The sequence below is a fragment of the Polypterus senegalus genome, chromosome 7 (assembly GCF_016835505.1).
Source record: "Polypterus senegalus isolate Bchr_013 chromosome 7, ASM1683550v1, whole genome shotgun sequence".
NCBI classification, from domain to species: Eukaryota; Metazoa; Chordata; class Cladistia; order Polypteriformes; family Polypteridae; genus Polypterus; species Polypterus senegalus.
In genome coordinates this window covers 46,153,426-46,161,242 of record NC_053160.1, presented here as the reverse complement: position 1 = coordinate 46,161,242, position 7,817 = coordinate 46,153,426, and positions in this window count along the sequence as shown.

Sequence of the window (7,817 nt, the reverse complement as noted above, 5' to 3'; positions counted from 1 at the left end):
CTGGCAACAAATTATTCAGCAGAAGTGTGTCAAGAAACGCTACTGGGGCTCCTTTATACCAATAGCAATATGTCTGCAAAATGGCTGACTGTGTCTGTGACAGCCAAGTCAGGACTTTTTTTCTTTTTAATTTTCTTGCTTTACAGTCATTCCAGAGTGTGTTCAGACCAAAAGTGTGTGTATATTTATTTATTTACTTACTTATCTACCTATTTATATATGTATTTATTTAAAGAGTTTCTTTAAAAAGCCAGATTTCCCCTTGGAGACAAATGAAGATCTATCTACCTATCTACTAGCAGGCCCCTCTTGACGTCTATTGTCATCTCCACAGTTTTGAGTGTGTTTAGCTCTAGATTGTTCTGACCACAGCACAGTGCCAGCTGTGGTCAGAACCTCCCATCTGTATGCAGACTCGTCACCATCTCATATTACTCTTGTAAAAAGAGAATTTAAGAAACCTTCAGGAAATGAATGGAGAAATCATTGAAAAATAGATGGAAATAGTAAATGAAATGAACAATTATTTAATCCAAGTATTTATAAAGAAACAAACAAGTAAAATGCTTCATGATGAAGTAAAAACAAACTCTGAGTTCATAGATTTTAAAATAAAAGATCAAATGTGATACTTTAAAGGTCAATAAATCCCCTGCACCAAAAGGCATCTTACCAATTATATTGAAATAAATTAAAGGCATCATCTATAAAACCCTATTACGCATATTTCAGCAGTCACTTGAAAAAATAGAAGTACCTTTGGACTGGAAAGTTGCAAATGTAGCTCCAATCCTCAAGAAGGGAGACATAACGGATCCTAGTAATTATAGTTCAAATGCTCTTCTGTGCAGACTATAACCAGAAATAAATTTGAAAATCAACAAAAAGCATGGGCTTATGAGAGGAAGGTCCTGCCAAACCAATCTTTTAGATTTTTTTGGAAAAGCAAACAGAACCGTTGACTTAAACAAAGCATATGATAAAATTTACTTAGAATTTCAAAAAGCATTTGAAACAGTCCCAAACCAACAATTAATTCTGAAACTAGAAACTGTAGGCATCAGGACCTGTAGTTGGTTAACCAGTAGGAGTCAAAGAGTACAGATAAGAGAAGAATGCTCCAAATGGGGCAAGGTCATCAGTGGAGTCTCTCAGAGGTCTGTCCTTGGACCATTTATTTTTATTGTGATTTATAGCAATGACAATGACTATGGTATAGTTAGTAAATTATCAAATTCACAGATGACACTAAAATTAGAGGGATGGCAGACACTGAGGGGTAGCAAAAATAATTCAAAAAGACCTGGACAACCTTCATAACTGGGCGAACTCCTGGAAAAAGCAGTTTAATTTAAAAAAGTGTGAAGTACTGCGCATGAGCAAAAGGGACATACATTTTAAATACAAAATGGGAAACACTGTCATACAGGAAGCAACCTCTGAAAAAGATTTAGGCATATATGTTGATGCAACATTTTCATCAACTAAGCAATGCACAGAAACAAATTAAAGGAAAATAAAATGTTAGGTTAAATCATAAAATGCTGCATGGGGTCCTAATCCAGATATTTAAAGTCCTCAAAGGCATTGATTGATAAAGTAGATCCAACAGCATTCTTTTGGATTAAGGTTGAATCAGGTACTCGAGGACATTGGTGGAAATTAAAGGAAAGTGCATTTAAAACTGAAGCAAGGAAGCACTTCTTTACATTAAGAGTTGTGGGACTCTGAAACAAACTACTGAGACATGTAGTTGAAGTAGAAACTTTAAGAAGCATGCAGCTGAGATATTGGAGCAGTTTAGCAATTAGCTAAACAAACGGGCTTGATGGACTGAATAGTCTCCTCTCATCTGTCAAATTTCTTATATTCTTATGTTCTATGTTCTGATCTAACCAGTGATTGCTGTGTTGTTGGCATATTTGAGGAGTTTGACAGCGAGGTCCTTAGATGTTCAGTCATTAGTATATTGGTAGAAGAATAAGGAGGAAAGCACACATCCATGGAAGGCACCAGTACTGATTATACAGGAGCTAAAGGTGAGTTTCCTTATTTTTACATGATGTTTCCTATTTGTCAGGAAATTGGTAATCCACTGACAGTTGGAGACAGGTACAGAAAACTGGGTGAGTTTAGAGTGGAGCAGTAATTGTGTTAAATGCTGAGCTGAAGTCCATAAACAGAATCCTTGCATAGGACCTTCAGTTGTCAAGATGTTGCAGGATGTAGTGCAGACCCATATTGACTTCATCATCCACTGACCTGTTTGCTTTGTACGCAAACTAAAGGGGATCCAACAGGGGACTTTTAATGTACAGTACTTCAAGTGAACTAACATCAGTTTCTTAAAGGTTATAGCATGACCACAGATGTGAAAGCAACAAGCCTATAGTCATTTAGTCCTGTTATGCAATATTTTTTTGGGATTGGGATAATTGTGGCTAATTTGAAGCATAAGTGAAACAGCACAATTGTATGTTAAATTCTGCATCAAGACAGGGTCCATTTGATAAGCACAGATTTTCAAGAAAGGGAAAGGGATACTATCTAGACCTCCTGCTTTCTTGGTGTGTTGTCTCTTGAAGAGCCAGCACACAACCTCTTCACAGATATTTAGTGCAGGAATTGCAGGCCAAATGGTCGAACAGTAAACATTCACCCCTACCAAACAGCTTTTCCTGTGTGGATCCTGACATGCCTGCAGCCCTGAGCATTAAGACACCTTAAATCGCAACATCTTGGCAGCCCACTATATGTCGTCTTAAATGTGCAATCCACTCTGTGCCCACCTTTCAGAATATATATATACTGTATATATATATATATACACACATATTCTTTACATATTACTACTTATATATATTACTGTAACATGTCTTTTTACTGTAAATATTTTTTTTTACAAAATATAAAGATTGCTTACATTAATAACAGGCTAAATTGCATGCATTTTGAGAGCCATGATCTAAAATCATAGATAGATATACAGTTTGGTTCAATATCAGGAGTCTAGAGCAGCAGATTCCATTGCTTTCTTAGCTGTTGCATACACTGAATGCTTTAATTGTAACCTAGATCATTTGTATGTTCTTTTACTTAATGTCAATTACTTTTTCATTTACATCCTATGTTGATTTTGTAAGTAGATGTATGAAACCTAATATTAATGTGTCAGATCCTGTCGGCCTCATTGTTTTTTCAGGTAAAAACTCTTTTGACTAAAAGCATAGTAATTGATACTGCTAAACAAAGTGTTTTTTAAACAACCTGGACATGCAGTAATTAGTCAGGGTCCGACTTGTTCTGGGTTTATTGATCATGGCACAGTATTCTTTACATTAGCCATTGCTATTGATCAGAGGGTTTTTCCTACTGAACCAATGTTCTTTGTATAAACTTATTTAAAATGTGTAGGTTTTCAATGAAGTTGACATTTCCTTTACACTCCACAGTAGCATACCTTTACTATATGTACCCCGAAAGGAATTTAAGTTTTTTGCTCAGACATCAAAAGACAACTAAGAAAATGGTTTTAGCATCCTTTATTTTTGACTTCAATATTTTAAATGAAAAATTAGCTTCTGCTCTCAATTATTCTTATTTGGCAGATTGGGGTAAAAAATTGATCCCAGATACAATAATTTATTTGGTATCAACAAGATAAGTGAAACAAATGTTTTATATGGTCAAGGAATTGTTTATTAGATTAGATTAGGTTAGAGTTAGATTAGATTAGATTAAACTTTATTGTCATTGTACAGGTACAACGAAATGCAGCTTATCATCTAATCACAAAGTGCAAATAGTACAGTAATGAGAAATAAACAGTGGATGCAAATAGTACATTAAAATGCAATAAAAAGTAAGGTGCAATAAAACAGCATAAAAATGAGAATATATATATGATATTTGAATTTACAGGTAGTGGTATATGGAAGGAAGAGCATATATATATAATGATCAGTAAGTACAGATATACTGTATATTAAAAATAAAAATAGATACAGAAAATATTTTTATATATAGAATAGATATATGTAAACAGGTGAAAATATACAGAGTACAATCTGCAGTTATTGATATTTAGAAAGGTCAGCTATTGAGTGGTAAGGGTCAAGAGTTCAGAATGGTGATGATATTATGAAAGAAACTGTTCCTGCACCTGCTGGTGCGAGACTCCTGTAACGCCTCCCTGATGGAAGGAGAGTAAACAGTTCATTGTTGAGGTGAGAAGCATCCTTGATGATGCTGCAAGCCTATCACAGACAGCGTTTATGATGCAGGTCACCAATAGTTGACAGTGAGATGCTGATGAAGTGCTGGGAAGTTTTCATCACTCATTGCAGGGTCTTCCTTTCAGTTGTGGAGCAGTTGCCTTGCCACACCATAATAAAGTTAGTGAATGTGCTCTTGACAGTGCAGCGGTAAATGTTCAACAGAATCTGAGGAGACGGACAGGCTTTCTTTAGGCTCCGCAGAAAGTAAAGTTGCTATTGCACTTTTTTAACAAGACTGGAAGTGTTTATTATCCAAGAAAGGTCCTCAGATATGTGGATGCCCATGAATTTGAAGCTACACACACACTCCACCTCAACCCCATTTATATGGATGGGTGCATGTCTGCTGTCTTTAGTTTTCCTGTAATCTACCATGAGCTCCTTGGTCTTGTTGGTGTTGATGGAGAGGTTATTGTCAGCATACCATGTTGCTAGGTGCTGAACCTTCTCTCTGTAGGCTGACTTTGCATATGACTGGAAACATTTTAATTTCTCATGATTTTAAAAAACCCTGCTTTACTTTTGACAAGTCCTGCTTGCTTGCCTCGCTTGCCCTGATCTACCCCAGTCGTGAGTATCAATGGATTACCTATCGATACAAGAAGAAGACCTTAGCTGCATGTCTGGAACATCACAGGGACATTATAGCATATGGATAGCCAAATAATTTAACTGACTCCAGTCATTTGTTAATGGAAATTTTTTTGTGGGCCACCCTGTATAAGAATAGAAAGAAATAAAGAATAGGACTGGAGATAATATGTGCATCTCCCAGCATGCATGAGAGCATGTATTATGGGATGTTAGCGAAGAAGAAAGTTATATGTGTGTTTGTTATTTCCCTAAGTAGTTATAAGAATTGCAATAGCTAATAGTTTCTAATATACTGAATCAGTCACAAAGTGTGTGTTGATGAGCAGAGGTGGATTCATTTATGTTTGACTTGCATTGCATGTTTGTTATACGAGTATGTTAAGAAGTAAAGTTGTTTAAAGTGTACTGTTTAGCGTTTATGTGTTAGGAATGTGCCTTAGTGTTATTTACATGTAGTTTATGTTGCTATGTTAATGTACTTTACTATAAGTTTGTTGATACTGTTTATTGATACGCTTTATCGATTTGGATTTCATACTGCTAATAAGCTTGTATATAATTTGAGTAATACTGACATCTAGTGGACTTCTGCGTAATTTACTGAGAAAAATAAGTTTTATGCGTCCTTTTTTTATTGTAGACCACACACTCATGCTTATTCAATTACAGGTGTATATCCTCAAATAAATCATTAATAATTTCATACTAAACTGCTGGAATTCTCTACATCGTTTACCATTGTCCTCACCAACACTCTGGAGTGAACACTACAAGACCTGAACTCATCATAGGCGGTCGACCTTTGCTACAGATGTTTTTGTACCATTGTTATAAATAAATGACATTTGTTTCACACAAACCACTCCAGAAATTTCTTATTTTCTTGTGTAATACGTATTTTTAACAATTAATACCCAAGATAATAAAAACTCTAGGAGTGTAGAGTTTTTTGTATGCATCATGTTACCATTTTAGGTAAAAAAAATACTATCAAGATGCTAGAAGTAGTTAACAAAAAATTTTTGAAATGATATATTTTAAAATGCCTGTCTTGTCTATGTTTTATGTTTATTTCTGTATGAAAATGTAATGTTTTCTCATGTAAATATGATTAAATAAAAAACAAAATTTTTACGTTCTATTTATTTACTATTTTATATGAATTGATTTTTCTTTGACTTTTTGCATGTTCTGTTTTGATATATTTATGGACTAATTTGATATCATTGCTGTTATGGTATGGAATATAACTTAAGGTGTGCTTCACTGTCAGTAAAGCTTGCCATTGTTCTTTTCTTGTCAGCAAGTTCAAGATTCAAGAGCAAGGGTGCACAAGTTTTTGTATGACTGACAGAGAATCCTTAAGATTTTATATATATATATAGATTGGTAGATTGATAGATAATTTGTACACATATAGTGACTCTGATATCCTTGGGTTGCAGTTCCTGAGCTGTCATTCATATTTAGCCAGTCAGCTTTAAATTTAGTCTTGGCATGAAGTAGGACCTCCATAATAGATGGAATATGATTTTACATAATAATGGAATTAAAAAAATTGGTTTCATTAAAAATTGAACTGATGGAAGATTTTTTTTTGTCCATGATTACAGGATTTTGCAGATGTTTTTGCGAATGACAAAAAAGGGACATTTTCCTAGAAATGGGTAATTTTGCAATTTTCCGTGCACTTTCTGGTTTATTATGTCATTAACTGAGTTTCAAGCTGATTGGTTGATGGTGTATGCTTTTCCTTGTACAACAATTTTGAAATTGTTACAGGACAAACAGAAACCAAACTACATATGGTACATATTACCTCCCATAATTTTGGTAGACTGCTTAGATTTTTCTAATCTTAATCTATATGTACCATTTGAACCTCAAATCGGAAGAACAAGGCCAAAATAATTTTGCATTTGTAGGCGTACTTGGATATCCAAAGAAAAAAAAAACGTGTAATAGGGTCAATTTGTAATTTGCAAGAGACTTTCATTACAAACTTTCCATGCTGGTGTCATTTTTCCCATCATTGCCTACAAACATTTTATAGTAAAGCAGCACAGTGCTTTGTCTGTGGGTTGTGTTTCAAAAAATAGTGTTAATTTATGTGTTGCTGACTTTTCTAAAATCAAACCATTGTGGCGTCACACAAAGACTTCATAAATGCATTCAATGAAAAAAAAAATTAAGACAGGCACCCACACTTTGCTTATATCATCAATAAGGTATAGAATATCCTATAGGAAATTGGTGTGTGAATCAAGGAAATTATATTTGCATCACTGTGTGTATCTTTTTACTAATAAGAACTGCTTTTATCTAATGAGTGTGCACCTGATTAATGTCTGCCCTGACTCAAATGGACAGCCATACAATTTTAAATCCGCTTTTAAAGGTAATTAATTTCAGAAATTCTATCACATGATTACCTCTTGCTTGAAGAAGGGGCCTGAGTTGCCTCGAAAGCTTGCATATTGTAATATTTTTTTAGTTAGCCAATAAAAGTTGTCATTTTATTTGACTTGTCACTAAATTCATAATGGCTAACACGGTACAACACCCTACTACTATGAAATGTGACATATTTTATATATTTGGTCTTAAACTGATAATGTTTTTGGCAGAAGAGTATGCTACTGGTATAACATTCTCAAAAGTCTTTTTAAAAATGTGCATATTAATGAAGCAGACCCTAGGTGTAAGGCCACACTGTAGATTGTGTTTATGTTTCCTTTTCATTTCCCTATGTATTTCTTGGCACCGCATCAAGCCTATGTCAACATTTTGATGTTTATGGGGCAATCTTTGTTCCACTGGATGAGTTATGATGTCTGTCCTTAAATATTAATTTGTAGGTTCTCATATTTTATAAAAAGGACAGGTTTCAATGTACAAAGTGAACACTAGTAACCTTGTCTTCCAGAACAAACTTATATGTTTCTA